At 40.5% G+C, this 23599-nt stretch overlaps 1 protein-coding gene and 1 pseudogene across 1 annotated transcript in view; one reads left to right on the top strand and one right to left on the bottom strand.

Moving 5' to 3' along the window:
- The window catches only part of LOC115377704 (putative nuclease HARBI1), a 196954-nt pseudogene that overhangs the window by 77434 nt on the left and 95921 nt on the right, over nt 1-23599 (bottom strand).
- LOC115377368 (zinc finger protein 518A) overlaps nt 15957-23599 on the top strand; it is a 66304-nt gene continuing 58661 nt past the window's right edge. The window contains exon 1 of the mRNA XM_030077047.1: nt 15957-16157. The gene's annotated coding sequence lies outside the window, so the exon portion shown is untranslated. The remainder of the gene's footprint in view (nt 16158-23599) is intronic.

Genomic DNA, 23599 nt, shown 5'->3' with positions numbered 1-23599 from the left:
AACTGGTTCCTCAAAAAATCCTTTTAATTTTGAGGTTCCTGAGACTTCCGGCTTAGCGACTAATGGAGTGAGACGCGCCTGTGGGTGCTCCTGCAAAACTCTCCTTAATGAACATTAGGGCTTTTCCGTGAACTTTCTATTACTACATTTTGACTTCACAAGCTCGTTGTGACTGCATTACATGTCGGTATGCCTCCAAAACCGAAAAGTACGAGTAACTCAGCAGCAACGCTAACGAAGCTACCCCCACCGGCTGCATCCCTGCCACGGAATGCAGCTGCTGAGGCACCCCCTCCAGAGGAAACTACCGCCGTCCCGAGCATGACTTCTGCAGATTTTAAGGCTGAATTGCTTGCTGCCCTTCGAGAAGAGATGGTAGGCGTTTTCAAGACTGAATTGGAGACGGCGATGACAAACAACTTGACCCAGATAAAGTCCGAGCTGCACAGCGCGAAGACGGAGCTAAATGCTAACATGGCGGCTATCAGGTCGGAGGTGGATGTACTAAAAGTGACTGTGAATGACATGGAGGGTTCCCTGTCGACATACACTGACGATGTGGTTTCACTCAAAAGTAAAGTGGACAAACTCTCAGCCCAACTTGTCACTCTTGACAGTAAGTGTGAAGATTTGGAGGCGAGGTCTCGCCGTAACAACATCCGCATAATCGGACTATTCGAGGAATTCGGCACGGTCGACACGGCCGCAGTTTCCACCCTGCTTAAAGACGCTCTCAGCTTGGGAAAAGAGCCACTTGTGGATCGTGCGCACCGATCCCTGCATCCTAAACCGAAACCCGGCGAACGACCTCGTCCCATAATAGCACGTTTACACTATTATGCGGACTGTGTTGACATCCTGTGACGTGCCAGAGCCCAACAGCGTATCCAGGTGAGCAATTCAACGGTCTCCATTTTCCTGGATCTCACTGCACGGGCAGCCAAGGCCCGCGCAGCTTTCAGTGACATCCGACGACAGCTCAGGGGCATCCCGGACATAAGGTTTGGGCTGCTACATCCAGCGCGTCTCCGGATCACTAGAGGGGATGCCACAGCGGAATTCACATCACCTGGGGAAGCCGCAGTCTTCGTGAAAACACTCATGTAGAACTAGGTTTGTTACTGCAAAGATACTGAAACACAAGTTTGAATGTAAGTGCTACTGCAGCTGTGCTACTCTTAAAACAGTGGTGCCGAAAAGACTTTTAACAGCGTTGTCTGTGAATAGGTTTGCAAAATCATCTGTATTTTAGATAGGTTTTGATCATTTTGGTATGGATGACACCATTACCCACTGTTCTTAAAGGCAGTCAACGTGCTTATGTTTGTACAAAATTCCTAGAAGGTTTTGAGTTTTGTATTGTTTAATAACTAAGCCCTATCTTCAGCTTTTGTAATGTTTGTAGGGGCTCCAGTCAAGTTGGAGCGAGGTGAAGATGACTGTTTGGTCCATAGCCCTGAGTCTTGCCTTTTGGTTTATGACTCCTTGTGGAGTTAGCACTGGTATCCTATCGTTTGGGGATGGGGTAGTGGAAGGTGCTATGGGGGAAGTCGTGGGGTTCAGTGTGAGCTAGTTAAGTTAGCCTTTTTTTTTTTTTTTCTCTTTTTTTCTTTTCTTTTGCCCCTGGAGTGTGGGGTTGGGAACCTGGTTGCCTTCTATCTTAATCTGCATTTTGCATGGTTAATATTACAGGCCCAAACGTAAGATTTGTCAGTTGGAATATTAAAGGGTTAGGGGGTGCTGTTAAACGGTGTAGGGTGTTCTCTCATTTAAAGCGTTTGAAGCCTGACATTGTGTTTTTACAGGAAACCCACATGAGGAACAGAGATCAAGTCAGACTAAAGTGTCCCTGGGTTGCTGAGGTATTTCATTCTAGTTTCAACTCAAAGGCTAGAGGGGTTGCCATCTTGATCGGTAAATCTGTCCCATTCACCCTAATACCATATGTGACAAGGCTGGCAGATATCTTATAGTTTCAGGTACTCTATTTCGGGTGCCTATTCTATTAGTTAATGTATACGCACCAAATTTTGATAATCCTTGCTTTATGAACAAGTTGTTTGGAAATTTACCCTCTCTGAGTGATTGTTTGTTGGTTTTTGGAGAGGACATGAACTGTGCTATCGATCCTCAGCTAGACCGCTCTAAACCTGGCTCAACCCAATCATTAATGGCTAAGGCCCTTGGCAATTTCATGTCTAGTAATGGCTATGTTGACCCCTGGAGATTTCGTAATCCGAACAGTAGGCAATACTCCTTTTATTTGCATGTGCACCGGACCTTTTCTCGTATAGATTATTTCTTTGTAGATGCTAAATTTATGCCAAAAGTGACAAATGTCTTGTACCACCCAATTATTGTCTCAGATCATTCGCCTGTATCCATGGATATTCAGATTTCCCCCTGACCTCGCTACTCTACCCATTGGCGATTCAACACCTCACTCTTATCAGATGAAAAATTTCACAAATTTATTACAGATGCAATAGAGGATTTTATTGCTCTTAACCACTCCGATTCGGAACCTATGTCTAAGGCGCTATTGTGGGAGTCCTTAAAAGCATATTTGCGGGGTCAGATAATTTCATATTCTGCACACATAAGGAAATCAAGGATGTCAAGTATTCAAAAGCTGTCATCTGATTTAGAATCAGTGGACCAACAGCTTGCGACTGCCCCATCTGATGATCTTTCAAAACGCCGGGTGGCTTTACAGACTGAGCTGGATCTTATCACAACTGAGGCGGAGCGCTTGTTGCTTCACTCCCGTTCTAAGTATTACGAACATGGCGACAAGTCTGGTAGGTTGCTAGCTCACCAGTTGCGTCGCCAAGCAGCCTCATGTTTAATACCACGCATTAGAGATGGATCTGGAGTGTTGCAGGACGATCTGGATGTTATTAATTCTGTCTTTTCATCTTTTTATGAATCCCTGTATACGTCTGAACTCTCATCAGATCTTGCTGATATGCACATTTTCTTAGATGAGCTTCAATTTCCTTCCGTAAATCCAGAGTTGGTTAATCAATTAGATTCCGCTCTGACCATTCAAGAACTAAATTCAGCCTTACAAAACATGCAAAATAATAAAGCCCCAGGACCCGATGGGTTTCCAGTTGAATTTTTTAAAGCCTTTCAGGCCAAACTTATACCATTACTGCATTCTGTTTATGTTGAATCACTATCTCGTGGTTCTCTCCCTCCTACACTGAGGCAGGCCTCTATTAATGTTCTTTTAAAGAAGGACAAAGATCCAGACCTTTGTACTTCCTATAGGCCAGTCTCTTTAATGAATGTAGATACAAAGATTCTCGCAAAGGCCTTGGCTTGCCGACTTGAAAAGGTCCTTCCAACAATCATTTCTAAGGAACAGACTGGCTTTATAAAAGGGCGTCAGCTCTATTATAATATTCAAACTTTGTTAAATGTAATTTACTCGAAGGAAACTACAGTTACACCTGAAGTAGTGATATCGATTGACGCCGAAAAGGCGTTCGATCGAGTTGAATGGAGTTATCTATTTGCAGTCTTAGCTAAATTTGGATTTGGTGAAAGTTTTATCTCATGGATGCGCCTTCTTTATACACTCCCTTGTGCCAGTATCACACCCAATAACATTCAATCTGACTACTTCTTATTAAATAGAGGTTGTAGACAGGGCTGCCCCCTTTCTCCTCTATTGTTTGCGCTCGCAATAGAGCCTCTATCTATCTATCTGAGGTCCTCTTCCACTTTTAAGGGCATCACCAGGACTCACACAGAATCCAAATTGTCGCTATATGCCGATGATTTATTGCTATATGTTGCAAATCCAGTAAGAGCCTGTCCTGCCATTGTTTCACTCTTTCATAGATTCGGCCGGTTCTCAGGGTATTAAGTTAACGTTGCCAAAAGTGAATGTTATCCCGTCAATAAACTAGCAATGCAACTCTCCCAGTCTGACATTCCTTTCAAATTTAGCCCTTCAGGATTTAGGTATCTTGGGGTTAACATAGCCAGATCTTTTAAATCTCTTTGCTGAAAATTTCCTTCCCCTTTTAGCTGAAATTAAGGCAGACTTTCAAAAGTGGAGTTCCCTCCCTCTCTCTCTGATTGGGAGAATAAACACAATCAAGATGTGTGTCCTGCCAAAGTTCCTATTTCTGTTTCAATGTTTAGCTATATTTTTACCAAAAAGTTTTTTTTAAAACAGTGGACTCAACTATTAGTCATTTTTTATTTTTTATTTTTTTATGTCAGGTAATGTACCTTGGTGTCAAATGGAAGCACAGTCATGTACCCCAGCCTCTCTTTCAGCTTTGCTAACCGGTCCAGTCACCGCCAACCTCTCTGGTGTTGCCTGCAACCCTGTAGTTACCGCTACACTTAAGATATGGTTTCAGTTTAGGAAACACTTTAAATTTACTGCTCCCACAATTTTAACCCCTCTGTTAAAAAATCCTGTGTTCAAACCTACATATACTGATGCCACTTTTTCCTCATGGCGGGATAAGGGACTGAAATGTTTTAAGGATTTCGATAAGGAAGGGGTCTTTTGTTCTTTCACAGACCTTGTAAACGACTTCAATCTCCCACCCTCCCATCTTTTTAGATATTTTCAGGTGAGGAACTGTGCGAAATCTTTATTCTCCAACTTCCCTCACCTTCCACCAAAGCAACCATGGAGTGAACTTTTACAACTCGCTCCTCTACAAAGGTCTTTAATCTCAAAAATTTATAATTCCATTCAGTCATACGATGACCATTTGGCTACCAATACAAGAGAGACTTGGGAGCATGAACTCGGATTAGTTTTTGATGAGTATTGGTGGGAATCTGCATTGAAGGTCATTCACAAAACTTCTATTTGTGCCCGGTTGACCTTGATACAGTTCAAAGTTGTATTTAGATGTCATTATTCAAAGACAAGGTTGGCACAGATTTTCCCAAATACAGTAGATGTTTGTGACAGATGTTCAGCCCTGATGAATTTTTGGCAAATGTACTCCAACACCATGTCTAAGGTATTTTCAAAAATAATTGATACTTCACCACACACTTGCATTTTGGTCTTCCAGAAGAGTATACCCAATACTCTTCTAAAGAATTGGAAGTAATAGCTTTTACCTCCTTGATTGCTAAATGCCACCTCCTTCTTAACTGGAAATCCACAACAGCTCCCTCCAGCACAAGAAGGGGAAACCTGAACAAATTCTACAATAAATGGCAACCATTTATGTATTTCTTTGCGACAATGTAACCCCCCCACACACACACTCTTTTTTTTAGGGCCCGAGCACTGGAACAGTGCGAAGCCCTATTGTATTTGCTTCGTTTCTTTCTTTTTTAGGGCCCGAGCGCTGGAACAGCGCGAAGCCCTATTGTTATTGCTTCGTTTTTTCCTTCTTTCTTTCTTTCTTATTAGGGCCCGAGCGCTGAAACAGCGCGAAGCCCTATTGTATCTGTACCGTTTTTAGGGCCCGAGCACTGGAACAGTGCGAAGCCCTATTGTTATTGCTTCGTTTTTTTTTTTTTTAGGGCCCGAGCGCTGAAACAGCACGAAGCCCTATTGTTATTGTAGTGTTTTTTCTTCTCCTTCTCCTTTCTTCTTATTATTATTACGTCAAAATAAACCTTAATTTGACCCCCTAAACATGCTCCAAAACTCACCAAATTCGGCACGCAGGCCAGGTCTGGCGAAAAATTTGATAAAATGGACAAACGGACCCCCTAAGTGCAAAAATGGGCTCGGTAGCGCCACCTAGGCACACAAAGGCAGCCGCTGCAGCCCACAGGAATGTGATAGAAAGACCAAACCAACGCCGAAATGTAGGTCTCATCAAGCCCTACAAATCACGCGCTGACACCCCAACCTAAAACCAACAGGAAGTCCGCAATTTGCGTTTCAAAGTCACGTTCTCGCCCAAAATTCCGCTTTGAACAAAATCTATCTCCTCCCAGGGCGTAAATGTCAGCGGCTTGAAAATTTAACAGATGACAGAGGACACAGTGCTGAACAAAAGTTGCTAAAAACTTATTATTAATTTGATTCGTTTGAATTTTATAAGCCCCCAAAGTCGGAGTGGCCAAAACCAACACCTCGTTTTTTCCCATGGAGTTTGGTGTGAAGAGGCTGACACTTGGCACTAATTAGGCCCCTGGAGTCTAAAGTAAAAGTCTGACGGCTTTGAAAACTATGCAGATGGAAAGAGGACAAAAATTCCTACAAAAATATGTAGTTTTGATGTGGATTGGACCAAGTTTGTGGGAGCTGTGAAGAGTTTTCAAACGTTTCTGGTGTGCTCTGCTCTGCACTCTGCCTGGACATGTGACTCACTCTAGCTGCCTCAGGAATGCGCAATACACACCCATTGTAAGAGCTCAGAGGGAGCAGAAAACACTCTCAAACTAAAACTGCCACAACTCAAAAACGGTAAAAGATAGCAAAATCATGTAAATGGGAGATTTATAGATCCGAGTCACGTGACTCGTTTAAGCTTTGAATAAAGATCAATGAGAGACAGAGGTTAGCCTGGTGTCGTTGGGCCAAGGCACACAAGAACTTGACAAGCAGGAATTGGAAGAAGATTCTGTGGTCAGATGAGTCCAGTTTCCAGCTTTAGTTTTGTTAGTTTTTCTTGTAAACAATAAACAAAAAATATAATTTGTATTTGTTTGTATCTGTCTAATGCAGCCACACCTTTTGAAACACACAAAAGATTTTTCCACAAATATTTCATGATAATATTTGAGATTGTGTAAAATTTTAAGGGTGTGCGAATTTTTTTTTCCCACCACTGTATATGTGCATTAACATGTGCTGTCCCATTTCTTTTAAAAAATAAATGAATCTATTAATCTATAAATCTATATCTGATTAGTTTGTGTATTTAAGTCCTGTCTTCTGTTCAGTTCCATGTCCGTTCATTGTCTTTGCTGCCATGTGTGCTTCCAGTGTTTCCCTATGGTTACTCCTCGTGCTCCTCATGTTCCTTCGTAGTTTTTCTGTTAATAAAAAGTGTTTCTTCTCGGCAAGCTCCTGCATTTAGGTCCTACTAACCTCCCCACGTGACAGAATGAATGGACCAATACTGGACCCAGTGGAGCATTATTTGGAGAGACTGTGGCCTGCCACGTAGCCATCAGCTGGCCAGGCGCTGGCGCACTAGCCAACAGCATGCTAGGCTATAGCGTGTTAGCCACCTGCATGCTAGCTGCCAGCCAGCTTGCCAGCAGCCTAGCTTTCAGCCCCAGTCTTCTGTGCTTCAGCAGGGTGGTGTCAGGACTATGGCTAACAGGGATTGAACCCAAACGCACGACTCAACAAGAGTTCAACTAAAGTAATTTAATAATAAAGTATCAACTAAAATTCACAATACAAAGTAACAACAGAAAATCACTCTTGACAAGGAAAAACTACAAACAAAGGCAAGACAAAGTATCAAAGAAACATGAGCTTAACTATGACAAAGCAAAGTAACAAAGAAATACAGAACCTGACTTAACTTGACTAGACGTGACTTGACGTGACGTGGCGTGGCGTGGCGTGGCGTGGCGTGACAAAAAGCATGGACGAACACTACACTGTAAGGAATTTCACTGTAAAATAACAGTAAAATACTGGCAGCAGGGACGCCAGTATTTTACTGTTATTTTACAATCAATCTACTGTTATTTATTTTAACAGTATATTACCGTATTTTGGATTACAGTATATGATTGTAGGATAACGGTGGGTGTTATGGTAATTTTACAGCGCATCTACCATAATTTATCTAACAGTATAATACCGTTTTTTGGAGTACAGCACATGACAGTAAGATTACAGGGTTATGGTAATTTTACAGCGCATCTACCGTAATTTATGAAACAGTATAATTCCGTTTTTTGGAGTACAGCACATGACAGTAAGATTACAGGGTTATGGTAATTTTACAGCGCATCTACCGTAATTTATGAAACAGTATAATTCCGTTTTTTTGGATAACAGTAGGCTACATGACAGTAAAATGGTAAATGGACTGTATTTCTATAGCGCTTTTCTAGGCTACTTACCACTCAAAGCGCTTTACACTGTTTTGCCTCCTATTCACACATTCACACACTGATGGCAGAGGCTGCCATGCAAGGCGCCTAACTGTCCATCAGGACAGAGTCAGTGTCTTGCTCAAGGACACTTCGACACACTCTGGAGGAGCTGGGGTTTGAACCGGGAACCCTCTGGTTACCGGACGACCGCTCTACCTCTTGAACCACGCCACCGGATAGCTATGAAACATGGTAATTTTATAGTATATGGCAGTGTGTTAAGCTAGCGGAGGACACGGAGAAGCAGCGTAGCACGGAGTGGACAGTGTGATTACTCACTCTGACGCTGTTTTCAAGAACCAAGAACCAGAACTGAATAGCCAGTTAGGCTAGGCTACATCTTGTCACTCAGAAATGAGGAGTTTGATCAATAAAGAAGTGCTATCATCAAAAAAAGAAAAGAAACATAAGCCCACAATCATCAGTAAGATGCTGAAGATAGTGACTGGACTTGAGAAGGGATCATACAGCAGCGCCTGTCTCCACTGCTTGACAGAAAATACTGTTTAATGCTGTTAAATTACAGTTTGTTATTGTTAACAGACCATTAACTGTTAATTTACATGTAAGCATGAATATTTAACAGTATTTTACAATTATAAAATACAGTAAGATACTGTTGTAATTTACAGCAATTCATTACAAATACTGCTTTATTCTGTTAAATTACAGTTATCTACTGTTATTGTTAACTGACCGATTTTACTGTTAATTTACATGTGAGGGATGACTATTTAACAGTATTTTTCAATTATTGTAAAATACAGTAGGATACTGTTGTAAATCCACCGTAAAAAAACAGTAATTTGTTACAGTGTAGGCAAGGCAGGACAAAACAAGACAAAGCAGGACCAAACAAGACAAAGCAGGACGAACTCGCACAGGACAAAGGGAAACATGGACTATATATACACACACAAGGTAATGGGGAACAGGTGGAAACAATCAGGGCGTGGCATACAATCAGACTAGAGGGAAACACACAAGGGGAAGGGCAAGTGACCTGACACAAGAGGAGAGTGGGATTTCAAAATAAAACAGGACGTCACGAGACAAGACACAAGAACAAAACCTAACAAAACAAAACATAATTCCTAAGACATGACACAACAAAACCCAACAAAACATAATAATTTCAAGGACATGACAGGTGGCCCTGTCTCCTGTGCTTCAGCAGGGTGGGCCCAGTCTCCTGGGCTTCAGCAGCAGTGGCCCCAGTCTCCTGTGCTTCAGCAGGGTGGCCCCAGTCTCCTGTGCTTCAGCAGGGTGGGCCCAGTCTCCTGGACTTCAGCAGCAGTGGCCCCAGTCTCCTGTGCTTCAGCAGCAGCCCCAATGGCCCCAGTCCCCTGTGCTTCAGCAACAGCCCCAGCAGCCTCAGTCTCCTGTGCCACAGCAGCTCCCTGTTGCCTGTACTGCTGCACCTGTCCCAGTTCCTCGTGCCCGTGCTGCTGCCCTGGTCCCAGTTGCCAAATGCCAACTGGCTGCCACAGTCCCAGTTCCCCGAGTCTGAGCCCGACTGGCTGCCCAATCTCAGTTCCTGCTGCCCATGTGACAGCCCCGGTCCCAGCCCCTAGGACCCATGCAGCACTCATCCCAGCGTCCCACAGCCATGCTGCTGCTTTTCCGGCATCCTGCATCAGTGATCCCACTGGCTCATCAGCTGTCAGACAGCCCTCAGTCCATGCTGCCCAGCGTCCCTGAGTTCACGCTGCCTGACTTTGTGGCCAGCCTGCAGTGTGGTGCCGCCCACGCTGCCACCATCCAGGGAGGTTCCGCCTTGGCCAGCAGCATTGCCCTGGCCGTCCGCCCAAGCGTCACCCTGTCCTTGGTTCCCAGCTCCCTGGCTGTCCGCCCGAGTGCTGCCCTGTCCTTGGTTCCCAGAACCCTGGCCGTCTGCCTGAGCGCCGCCCCATCCTTGGTTCCCAGTGCCCTGGCCATCTGCCCGAGGGCTGCCGGGTTGTTGGTCATCTGCCCTCTGGCCATCCACCAGACTTCTGCCCTGATCTTTTTGTTTTGTTTTTGTTTTACGACTGTCAATGTTTTTTGGGACATCAGGAGCCATTCCTTCAGGAGGGGTTCTGTCATGGTTTTGTGTTTCTTGTGTTTTGGTTGGACCCTTGTTTCTGTTTTCCTGTGTTTTAGTGTTTTTTCCTTTGCCCAGCTCTGTCTCTTCAGTGATTTCACCCGTGCCTTGTTTGCCCCTCCCAGTTCCCACACCTATCCTGAGTTGTGTTTCAGCCCTGATTGTTCTGATCCCTCCCAGTGTTAGCTTATTAGTTCTTGTTTGTATTTAAGTCCTGTTTTCGGTTCTGTTCCTGTTCCTCCAGTCATTGTCTTTGCCATGTTTGCTTCCCATGTTTCTCTAGATTCCTTGTGTTCATTTGTGTTTTTTTTTTTTTTCTGTTAATAAGTAGTTTTTTGTCTCCGCAACCTGCTCCTGCGTTTGGGTTCGCCCACCCACCACCCCTTGTGACACATATTCACTGTTTTTTTTTTTTTAATAAATCCTACCCTTTCCTTCATATTAAATATACATGTCATATAAAATTCACAGGAAATTAAAGACAGCTATAGTATAAAATGCATGTCACAAGAATGAGACGGGAGTGCAGAAAGGTCCATCCAAAGCTGGACATCCTGACAGATAAAATGAAGAGGACATATGTTGGGCAAGTCTGCTTCATTCAGAGCCACTCCACCAGTGACATTCTTCAGGAGTTCCAAGCTTTACAGCTTGTCAGCATTGTGAATACTCCCTCCATGTGGAGTCATGCACAAATTTTTCACTTTTAATAGTTACTTCTAAGTAAATCTTCCAGACAAATTTGTAATGTATAGAAATATTTATCTTTTCAATTTTCTCTGAAATTGAGCTCATCTACATAGTTGATGTGGAAAAGAAGTTCCTGGAAGGCTTTGGGAAAGTAGCAGGAAAAATTGCTGCAGAGGCCCAAAGGAGGAACCTGGGCAAGGAGATTCTACTCCAGTACCAGAGGGCACTCAGCCAGGAGTGTCAGGAGACTCAAAGGTATTTACAACTTCATTTGACATTCTTCAAATAACTCATGCCATCATAACTATAAAAACTTTGCCTGTGTTCAGCCCTTTGAATCCACCCAATCCACTGAGTTAATTGATTGTCTGAAGATGGAAATAAGCAGCGGTGGACAAAGAGCACAGTTCCTTTCCTCAAGTAAAAGAAGAAATCCCCAGATAAATTCATACTCTAGTAAAAGAAAAGTACTCCATTTTCAAATTTACTTAAGAAAAAGTAGAAAAGGAATTGATATTGGACGTACGTAAGTATCCAAAGTAAATGTTCTTCTTGCCGTATTCGAATCCAGGCCACTGCTTAGCTTTGGTCTGTGTTTTACACTCTACCAGCTGAGCTGTGGATTTCCTTTGAAATGTGGTGGAGTAAAAATAAAAAGTTTCCTAAAATTAAAATACTCTAGTAAAATACCTCAAAATTATTATTAAGTACAATACTTTAGTAAAAATACTAAAAAAAAAAATACTTTGTTACTTTCCACCACTGGAAATGAGCGTAACAAGTTTACAATTCAGTCTGGCATCATGATGACAAAAACTGATCCTTGTCTTTTTTTCCCAATCGGACACACTGTCTGTGCTGCCATCCTCTTGCTCCCCTACCTGTTGCAAGAAAATAATTTACAAGTAATTTACAAGGTAAGCACACCAGAAGTCATTCATAGGTAGGGCTCTTGTATTCCTGTTGTGATTTTAATGGAACTCTGGAGTGTATTACTCTTTGGTATGGTTTATTTGGATAGGTGAACAGAAATACAGAAATACATTACAGAAATACATTAGTCCCACTCCCATCATCCCTAGTGGAAATTGTGGGATTTAGCATAACATCTAGCATAACACAGCGGTAGAACCACAGTGGTGAAACCTTTCTCTGTTGGTGGTGTGTCGCCCAATCACCCTAAGGCACAAACCACTCATGCTTCCTGCATCTGGTCCATAGTCTCACATGTGCAAAAAATTGCATTGTGTCTTTCTGTTGGAGATAACATTCAAATCAGTCCTCATCATTTAAGGAGCAGCTGCAGCTTTTGCACTCATTTTCCCTGTATATGCTGGCATGTCACTCCTGATCTCTATATATCAAGACAATGAGATAAGTAAGGGAAAACAAAGCTTTTTTGTTTGATTATGACTTAGCTTGTTTTCTCAAGATATTGGCTTTTGGTTTCTTGAGGTATTTATTACTTAATAATTTAATAAGTAACAATTTATCAGTGGAAAACAAGCTTGTTACATCAAGACAACAATACAATTAAATGTAATCTTGGGGTAATGGCAAAATAACTGCTGCCATGGCTGCTCCCAGCTTCTGTATTTATTATATAGACCAAGTTGAGTAATTTGTTTTTGCACTAATTATAGGTAATCCACTGTGAATTCAAACCGCTTTGTACATGGAAACTTAATCTCCATCATACCCGCACATATCCTGACAAAGACATCACATTTAACCATCAGGTGTACACACAACATTTTTGTGGTGAATGAAAAGATGACTGCACTGGTGTGTCACAGTCATGTCATATCAGAGCTTGTGCCAGTGGCTCAAACCTAGCATGTGGGAGTAACAGACACACTACTAACCACCACAGTGTTTTAGGTCTTCGCGATGTCGGAACAGAAAAATTACATGAGACAGGTGCACAGGAGGATGAAGAGATCAAAAGTTGCAAATAAACTCTAGCACACTGTGTAACTTGCAGTGATACATTTAATGTGCTGTTTCAGTACTAGACCATCATCATGCAAATGGTTAGTGACACAGTGGAAAGCCATTCTAAATAGAGAGTGGTTGTTAAGTCTGCAACCAGTAACATTCTCCACATGCAACAGAGAGGGATAAATATCATCAATTTACTATACATCAATTCAACAGTCTCCAACAACATATATAGAGCTAAACAAGTAAAAAAAAAAAAAAAAAAACTCTGTGCAGTACTGACCATAAATATATCACAAAACGCTAATTTTAGGGGTACCATATGCTTGATGATGGTCTACTACTGAAACATCACATTAAATGAGTCTTTGCAATGTCAAAAAACACCTTACTTTGCTGGATGTCTGTGGGCCTGTTACATCATGAGATTCATAGTGTTTGTTAGAGTAGCTGCCAGATAATGGAGCACAGTTGAGTCAATATCAGTATAGAGTGCCATTGAGACTTCCCAATGTCACACAAAAAAGATGAAATTTTCCACTGAACTCCATATCCATTGTATAAAGTAGACCTTAAGCTGTTAGAAATGCATGTTGGTCAAGCTCCTGCACCTTTTATAAATTGACTGCAAGCATAGAAAGTACAAGCGAATTGCAAAATGTGTCCACCCTGTCATGGGACAATTTCTAAATAGAGTAAATATGTTCTAATCATATATTGATTACAAAATGTACATTTTCAGAAAGGTATTTGGTCCCTCATTCAGGAATATATTTTAGTTTCTGGAAAACATCTCTCAAAAATACAGAAATTATGGAAAAATATGTTTGTATATGTAAAATCTGTGAAAGTTGTACTTTCTTTTCTGAATAAACTCTATAAATAAAGGTATCTGGTCAAACTTTGAAATAATACTGTTCGTCCCTAATCTCTTCAGAGCAAAATCACACAAAAGGTTTTGATAACTTGTGAAAATAATTATTAATTCACATAAAACATGAACATGACGGGGTGGACAATGACATGACGGGGTGGACCTTGGCATGACAGGGTGGACAATAGTGAAGTGCCTCATATATATTTAAAGGAAACAATGTTATGGTTTTGTCAACAAATGTTTTTTGTCAAAACATGACTTTTTTCACCTACTGTATTTTGAATTGTGCACAGGTAGGCTACATTTGGAAATGACACTCAACAACAGCAAAAATAAATAAATAAAACCTTCAACTAGAGGAACAAACAAGATTGATATAAACAAAACAAAAACATGTTGGTCCCTAAATGTAGGCCTACCACAAAAAGTATAAACATAGGTATCCTTTCAAATGGTTTCTCTCTCTGCATATGTTTTGTCCTCCACTTGACTTCTGGAACACTGAAAAACTTATAAAACTGTTATAAAACTAGACTTGATGACGGGGTGGACAATGACAGGGAGGACGTTTCTGGCTGGAGTTAGCATTTAATGAGCACATGGTGGGCCATTAGCTAGCAACATGTATCAGTTAGGAAGGTGACTGTGTATAGTTTAACAAACATATTTTGAATTTCTGAAAAGCATTTATATAGATTCATGTTTTGCAATGACAGGGGGGACACATTAAGATTGAACACATTCAAGTTGAATCATAAAATGATGAAAATGTCAAAATATAAATGTTGATATGTATTCTCTCTGCAGGAGCTATTCTTTACTCCATTTGTAAAACACAAAGCAGTGGTAGTGATGTCACTGATTACAACAGGTGGTTTCTTATAGTGGCAGTAACCACCTAATGACGGGGTGGACAGCAAATCCAGGGACACATGCAAAACGTTTATTATTATTATGAAATTAGACCATAAATGATCCAATTGACTCATTTTATTCAAGTACTTGATAAGAGCAACAAGAGCATGTAAAAGGTTTGTACATTGTATATAATATCATTTATAATATATATAATATCATTTATCTACTTATTACACTCAGTGAAGTTAGTAGAGAGGAGTTTGGGACATGGCAAAATCACATGCATCTAATCATAGAACATTTTTTTTTAAATATGAAAAACACCCTTTTAAAGATGTATCTCTGTACCAATGTGTGTTTAAATGTTTGACCATTTATAATAAACCCTCAGTGTTTTGTTATTTTGCAAATTTTTCATGAAAAGTGAGTGATTTCTGCCCGGGACGCCAAATGGTACCCTATATTGATATTGACTCAGTTAAGGTTTGTTTAATGCTGCAGAACATGGCTTGGTGCCTTTTAAAGGCAGATGAGCTGAATTATTTCTACGCACATTCTAGTTTCCCTGTGTGTTGTGTGTGAGGGTTTCCAAACTTTTTCATGTTCCAGACTCCCAAATAGATTTTAACTAAGCCATGGACCCTGATTTGATACGACTGTTCTAAGGTACCTAGAATGAAGAAAAAAAAAAAAAGGTTTGTGTTCTGAGCAAATTCACTTAAAATTCACTTGATTTCGTTCCAAAACATGGGATGGGTTGGTTAGAAAGAAATTAAGATTTAGGAAAACTGAAAAAACATTTTCTGAAAAGGGTTCTATTCATGAAAGTGTATAGGTCCTCCAGTTGATGCCCTGATGTCATGTAGGATGAGTTCTGCAGTGGATATGATGACACGGCACAGTATTTAAAATAAAATAATAAAATAATAAAATAAATAAATTACGGAAAAAAATGAGAAAAAGAGAGACAGAGTGAGGCACAGGTAGAGGAGACTCTTTTGAGCCTTTGGTTAAATACTTTTTGAGATCAATAAGATATTTTTCATGGGACACTCCTCCCACTGATCTCGTCTATTATTGCATGTGTTTGTGTGCGCGCGCGTCAGTTAGTGAGAGGAAAACAGACTGACAGACAAACACAGTTACTGATTGTAGTTACTGCTGAGTTGAACATGTGAAACTAACCATGTAGGGTACAAGTATTGCAGTTAATAGGAAATGGCGTGCTCCGCTATGGTTCATGACTCATATGCTTCTACCACATACACTTTGGCTTGATGATGACGTAGTGCTCAATTTGTGAACAATACGGGCGTCTCACACATGATTAGAAAAGAACAGAACATGTTCTTATTGACATAAAATATGTTTTTGCTCTTTCCAGTATAAATACATGTTCATCATAGCACTAGTTTGGTGTATAACAGGTAATCCATATTCATCCGCTTCTACATGACTGTCCAGAACACAACAGTACCCGGATGGTCTGTCATGGCCGCCGTTGCTGAGCTGCTATAGTGAAGAAAAAAGGAAAGCAAATGTTTTACTCTGTTTATTTTTTTTATTTTTTTATTTTTAAAAGCTTACTTCAGTAATATCGGATGTTGACAGGACGTCGCACCATCTCCCATCAAGTTAAAAGTAAGAAATAACTGTTTTGTATATCTTCGCGTGGGTGGAGGCTTTATTTTGTTGTCAAATAACTGGTGATTAAACTCTACAGACATTAGCTACACTGCCGCGAAGAGAGTCAGATATTTTAGAACTGTCGACAATGAAATTTCCACAGCCCGTAAAACGTCTCTCTTCAAAGCCTGCAGTGCTTTGCGATTGTCTACAGCCTTAATTCTCCCACTAATGCAGCAGCGCTCCTTTGGCGTCTCCTAAACTTATGACACTAGGTACAGCGAGCCACCCGGAAAAGTAAAAATGAATCCAACAAAAATGTCAAATTTTATCAATAATTTAGGTTAATATCCGCATCCTTCCGACATAACAAAACTGTCTGTTAATGATCCCTTAAGTAATTATGGCCAAGGGAATTCAAGGTTTGGGACACAGTGTAACTTTTATTCTCAGTCTACAAGCTTCTCTTAGCTTGTATCTCATTTTAGATTGTGTGACTTGTTCAACATACTGTGTTGTCTGGATGTGTTAAGTCCTACTGAGCTTTCATTCTATTATGGTACGTTTTATCTGTTGACTACTTTATTATGCATTAGTGACAGTTAAATAGGCATGTTTCCTGTGTAATTTAATACGGAGAGTGTTATTTTCATTTAGTGTAGCTATGTTAAAAGGGTATTAGAATGGTTTTGGTCAGCTTAAATGTTTGAAAAAGACAATATTAACACACTGAATTTTTTACAGGTTGATCTAGCTGTGCAGATAAGTCATAAAAACCTGGCAGCCATTTTTTCCCAACATGGCTTCCACAAATCCACAGGGTTGACAGCTGACATGAAACATATGGAGTGACAGATGATGCAAGAGTACTGCCACACAAGCAGTTAACAAATTATCTTGAATTTGTAATGTAAGTGTAGTGTTTAATTTACATTATAATGATTGTAATGAGCATTTTCTATGTTTTTAAAGGAAACAACTCTGTTGTGTTTTGCTTGTGTGACTAGGCCTGTTTGTCTTTGACTCCACAGAAAATGCAAGTCTCTCTGCATATCCTTTTGTCATCTTTATGTAGCCTACCTCACTCTGCCATGCAGTGTTTTGAAGAATTGGTAGTCACTCATTGGCAAAATCACAAAAAAGTCAGTCACCAAAAACTAGGTGCAGACTTTTTTTTCATTTAGTACATATGGTTCAGCAACAAAATATTACTACTCAAAGACCCGGTCAAAAATGTATTGTTTCTATTTTATTTGATATTTTTATTAAATTATTGCAGGGATTTTCAGACTTTTTCATATTCCAGACCCCAGGTTGACTTACATTAAAACCCCAGATGCCCATTTGAAGTGATTTTGCATGAGAGACCCTGATATGACAAGATGTTTTGGTTTGTGTTAATTATAACATTGTCTAGTTGGCATACCTGGACACTACAAATAAATTAAAAATGGTGGGATTAGAACACTATGTTAAAATAATCCCTCATACTTTCTTTGTCATTGCAGTGATTGAAATAAAACTATGCAGTATTCGAGTGTAGCTCAGGCAGGGCCTTTAGCCATGTTGGTGCCCTAGGCGAAACTACTCCCTCACCACCACCACCCCACTACTGGGTGACAACCCCATCTGGGCCACAATTGGGTGACAGCACATAGTGCGCGGTTTGGGCTGCACTCAGCGCTGGGTACGGCACAGACAGGTGGAAAGCAGCACGCACACGCGTACAGAGCACTGACTCTTGGGAATTTGGATAAAACAGGTTTTAATTTTGAAAAAAAAAAGTGAGTTAAATTACAAAATCTGAAGGTATATCCTTATAGGCCAAGGTCTTGGCTGTTCAGCAATGTACCGATGCAACCTCCTCATTTTGCATTTTTTTTTCACAAAATAGGCGTTTTTCCAGTTATTAGGCTACTTTGTTTTTGTCAACACCATCACCGTAATGTTTTTTTTTTTTTTTTTTTAATTTGAAAAACATATTTTTGTATTAAAAGAGACTAATACTTTAATAATTCAGCAGCACCAAAGAAACATATTGTAAGCATATTCATTTAAAACAAATATAACTGCCTCTGACGGTGGTGACACTAATCTGACGGTGGTGACAGTGGCCTCATTACAACATACATTTCCAAAATTTATACCACTCAAGTCTATGGCTTCTTGCTTAACAACTTTATTTAACTATTTGGTACAAAAAATAACAATCCTGAGCACTGTTATAAGCATTTTTCAGACTTCACTCATCACCGTCAGATAGAAAACCTGATGGTGGTGACCTCTGACGGTGGTGACAAAAACCTACTCTTTCACATGATAAGCATGAGTTCACATTAGCCATCTTGTTTCCCCCCTGTTGCTACCTGCATCAGACCTCTTCTTAAAAAGTATACATTTATTCCATAATCTAATCTAATATTTCTTATACAAAAGTGACGGTGTTGACATGTTATGGTTGTGACAGTAGCAGTGTCCAAAAATATGAAGAGATTTAAGAGAAAATAGCAAACTTACAGGAGCCTGAGTGGTCTTGAAGCATGCAGTAGAGCTGAAGGTTTGAAAAGGGCTCCTCAGGAATGTAATTGACCTTGTAGTTTTTTTTATTATTATTTTTTAAATAAATATCTGATGGTAGTGACGAATATGTGGGACACATTTTGAGCAACCACAAAATAATAGTAAATATTGTTCAAAACTCATCGTTTGTAGTTTTTAATACATATTATGATGTATTCTTTCATGTGGTAAATATATTATTCAATGAAATTATTACTTTTTGTTGTTTTAATCAAGTTGAAATGATTTTGAGCAACCACAAAATGATTTTGAGCAACCACAAAATAATAGTAAATATTGTTCAAAACTCATCGTTTGTAGTTTTTAATACATATTATGATGTACTCTTTCATGTGGTAAATATATTATTCAATGAAATTATTACTTTTTGTTGTTTTAATCAAGTTGAAATGATTATCTCCAGGACAACTGGTTTTGTAGGCCATGGGCCAACATATAATCATTAAATTAATACAAATTAAAAATAAACCTATAAAAGAACCTTACAAATGTGCAAAGGACCCCCTGATTATGCCCTTGATTCTTTTTATTCATTAAAATGTTGTAAATTTCCAACAGAAATAGCATTTTTCTTAGTGGGACATGATTTATCCAAATTCCCAAGAATCAGTGAGAGTAATAAATGTGTGACTATACTGTATTGTCTTTGCAAGAGTAGTGCAAATCTCATGATGTCAGTCATCTAAATTTCTAAATACAGTATTGGTCTTTGATTGCAGAAAAAAAGAAAAAAAATCTCGCCTATTGTGGAAAGCAAAAACATCATATCTCTGCCAGTTTTTAAACACACCTGGTATTCCCAAATTGTTGGATATCTCTATCCATGCATGGTCTTTTTTTAATGGGATCACGGTAGGTCTGGTGTCCCACAGCTCTGCACACAGAGAGACAGGCACAATGATGCTTTCCTCCATTGTTGTTTTGCTGTTCTGCAAAAATCCGCCAAATTTTTTTCAGATTCCCCTGTGCTCTCCTATTGGATGCGCCGAGGTGATATCACAGGGCGCTGCGCCCATGTTACAAAAATTTTCAACTTGGGCGCAGTATGCACGGGCGCCGGTGCCAGACTTGCTGCGCTCAGCTAGGTGCAGACTGGTGTGCCCTTGTACCCCGCAATCACATACACAATGAATGGCTGTGCTGGCCGAGCTCTGCGCCATGCATGCGCTATGTAAAAGCCCCATGACTCCTCTGACTCTAAGATGTGCCCCCCCAACACATCATGTGACTTGGCACCGCAAGTGACAAACATGTCTTTGTTTATTTCTCTCTTTATTTGGTTATTTTATTTGTTATTTTCAAGACAGAACACAAAGGGAGGGCACCAATGGGCATCGGAAATTATTATTATTATTATTATTCCCTAAGGGTGACTGGCGCTGGTGGTGCTCCTCCAGCAGATGGTGCCCTAGGCGACCGCCTATACCGCGTATGCCAAGAGCCGGCCCTGAGCTCAGGTTTTATTGGACTTTCTCTGCTGTCAAATCAAGCACTCCCTTTTACCTCCCTGGCAGATGAGTGCCCCTCCCCCATATGCTCTGTCCATTTCATTTCATTCAGCTCAAGAGAAAGTTCACAGAACAGGTGCCAAGTTGGTCAGATACAGGTTACTGTAACCTCAGAACATGAATGAGGTAAAGCAGTCATTGAATTTGAAGTTGAACCTCCGAAAAATCACAATATAATGGAATTTTACACAGTAACCTCAGGAAAAATTTATGCTCTTATGAAAAAACCTCCACCACGGGGTATAGCATGGAAGAGAGCAACAAAATAAAGCAAAGTGTTTTTATTTCTTTGTTTCTGCTAATATTGCCAGCACGATAAAAACAAACCAGACTGTACAACAGAGAGTGATGAAGTGTAAAAACCAAGAAAAAAAATTAGCAAAACATTTTGGCTGCTGGAGTGCAGGCTGCTTGAAGATGCTATACTTCTGACAAGTGTTTTGCAACTGCTTTGAGGACATAACATACTGCCTCACAGGCAGAACACAAAGTGGCCAGGTCCAGCATACTTCTGGGGTAATGCCTCTTACCTCAGTGGCAAGTCAGTTTACATGGAAGTTAGCCCAGAGGTACCATGGAAACAGCAAACATAAAAATGGCTGCCACTCCAACCATCTTAAGAACAAGCCCCCAGGAAGTGTGCTGGGCTTTGAAGCCAAGTTGACATTGTGGCCAAACTGTGTAATTACAGCTTCTGGGTTTGCCCCATAATACACAGGGGCCCAAACTAGAGTGCAGATCACGCCGCATATTTTTGTCCAAACCTGACCTGACCCTTAGAGAATAGTAACAGAGCCTGACCCAAACCCAACAGGCGTTCTTATTTGTGTGTCTGAACCCGACCTCAGCCTGAAATTTTGCTTATCCTCCATTGCTAGGTTACATTTTCCGCCTGGAATTGCCTACAGGTTGCCTACAGACAGCAGAACAGACATCATTTTTCACTGAAACAACACCAACATGGTTGACCCCGACCTGAACTCAAACATAATTTCTAAATATTTATAAATATATAAACTTGGCCCAACCCTCTGGGACCTGAGGGGTTCCGATCAGCTGTCAGCTAGTAGCTAGTAACATGACATAGGTGGAATTTAAGGTAGTAATGTTATGAGTTGAAGGCTATATTAACACGCCATAGTGGGGGGTGATATGGCAGAAATATACAGATTTTTTTTTTTTTTTCCTTTGTTTTTTTGGCAAGATCATGACCTCAATTCTTTCATTAGTCATAATGGTTAAGGCTATTTTACAAGTCATGGCAAATGCAGGGCCCACAGTTTTGCAAACATATGGTCGGCTCCAGTTTAGTTGCAAAATTCTATTTATTTTGGTTTATGAATTATTCAATATTGATAGTTACACGTATGCCAATGCGTTTTTGTTTTTGTTTTTTTCTAAGTAACTGTAGGGGTGCACTGGTGGTTCGCCGGGTTAAGAGCGTGCACCATATACCAGGGCTTAGTCCCGATCGTAGTGACTGGGGTTCGAATCCGACGACATGCACCTTTGCTGCATGTCGTCCCCTCTCTCTCCACCTGCCTTTACTGTCTCTCTCCACTGTGACTGTCAAATAAAGCAGAAATGCTTTGCCTTCACCAGATGAAATGTTTTGTTTGTTACCTCTCATTTGGTACCTCTCTCCAGTGATTGCTTGTCTTTTCATATGGAGTGCCTTTTTCAAACACTTGTGCTTGTGTTGTTTGTTGTAACGTTAGCCTCTGCTGCTGCTGGCTGTGGTGAGGAGCTCCTCATTGTTTGACTTTCTGCATATTGTTTCGGATGCTTTCTTTTCAGGTGATTGAAAAGGTTTGTCATGTTGCTATCCAACATTTTATTTCTTTCAGTGCAAACTTTGCAAATTACTGTTGTTTGCGCTTTGTCTTTTGGGGAAAAGTCAAACCGGTTCCATATTACAGAATTAGACTCTCTTAGGAACTAAGTCCATCTCATCCATGCTTTTGCTTTCTAATACAAGACTTCCCGTTATGTTGAGAAGGAGGAGGGAAGAAGGTTCTACATGTTTGCTGTGATTGGTTTATCAGCGTGTATCTAGGGGAACGGAGTAGCAAAAAGTGTGTTTTAGTTGAGAAAAAAATTAACACGTATCGGGACGTAACACGTCAATACTGCTATTAGGCTCCAAGTTGATTTTGCTTGGGGCCCCCAAATTCCTTGAGACGGCCTTGCCTACAAAACTACTATACCTGTTATCAGTGAAAAGTCAATATATCCTTAAAAATAGACTGTTTTTAAAGATTTAAGTGACCCACATTTTACTCCTTAACTATTTAAAATTCCGTTTGGTCTTTAAACAATGTACTGAAGCTAAACTATACAATTAAAACCGTTGCATGGGAACATTCATGCTACTTAGAGGATGAAACCTGGCAATATTAGTGATTGTCCCGTAAGTGCCACCAGCAGTTTTGAATTTTTAATCTTGAGATACTTAGACATTGCCATGAAATCTGATGACAACATTCATGTTGGCTAGACAATTACACTGTCAACTGTGATGCCTCTATGGCCTTTCCTTTAGCACCACCAACATAAAAGTACACAAAGATGTTAGGCAAAAATGTATCCATCAGAACAAGGAAGTGGACAAATCACCATAGCAGCAGAACTGTGTCATCAAAACAATGTTGAATCCTGTTCTGATGGTGAGAATACAGTGTTATTTAACTTTATAGAGTTGCCATAAGGTTTGGTTGATTTGCTATGATGAGAGAGAGAGACAGAGAAAATGCTAAATGATGCAAGGCTTGAGCTGCACCTGAGTGGTCAAAAAAGTGAAGAGTTAACTGGAAAGCAGTTTTCCAGTGCTTTGTTAATATATTAATAATAAAATAATAAAAGCCTATATGCACACAGAGAAAAAAAGATTCTGCTCTAGATGATGCGCCTGAGACATGCTGCTCATGCAGGCTGTACAGCCGCTCTAATGTGTTAACATAGATGCCAAAATGAAAATTAAGAGGTTCTGTGCCACACACACTGCTCAGGTAGGCAGTGTGTCCTGAGAATTACAGTGCAAGTGTTAGCTCCCGATTCTTTTGTTGAAAGCCCAAGAACAGACCGGAGTCAGTCTTCCATTTTCTGATGCAACATTTATTATGGTCACATATAAAGCAAGGCAGCGCTGGTCTCAGTGTGACAGAGCTCCCGCAGGATCTCAGTCAGAGTGAGCCTCGATATCAGGAAATGATACACATTTATGTTCTTGGGCTTGGGCCTGCCCCGTACATAGGTTGGACTTAAACGCAACCGAGAATAATTGGCCAGTTACCCGGACATGGACAGGCCAACCACTGTCCATGCCTTGCTCCCGGAATGTGTGATGCTATGTGTGTGAATGTTGACTGG

The sequence above is a fragment of the Myripristis murdjan genome, chromosome 19 (assembly GCF_902150065.1).
Source record: "Myripristis murdjan chromosome 19, fMyrMur1.1, whole genome shotgun sequence".
Lineage (NCBI taxonomy): Eukaryota > Metazoa > Chordata > Actinopteri > Holocentriformes > Holocentridae > Myripristis > Myripristis murdjan.
The sequence above is the reverse complement of the archived record's forward strand: the minus strand, read 5'-3'. Positions and strand labels throughout refer to the sequence as shown.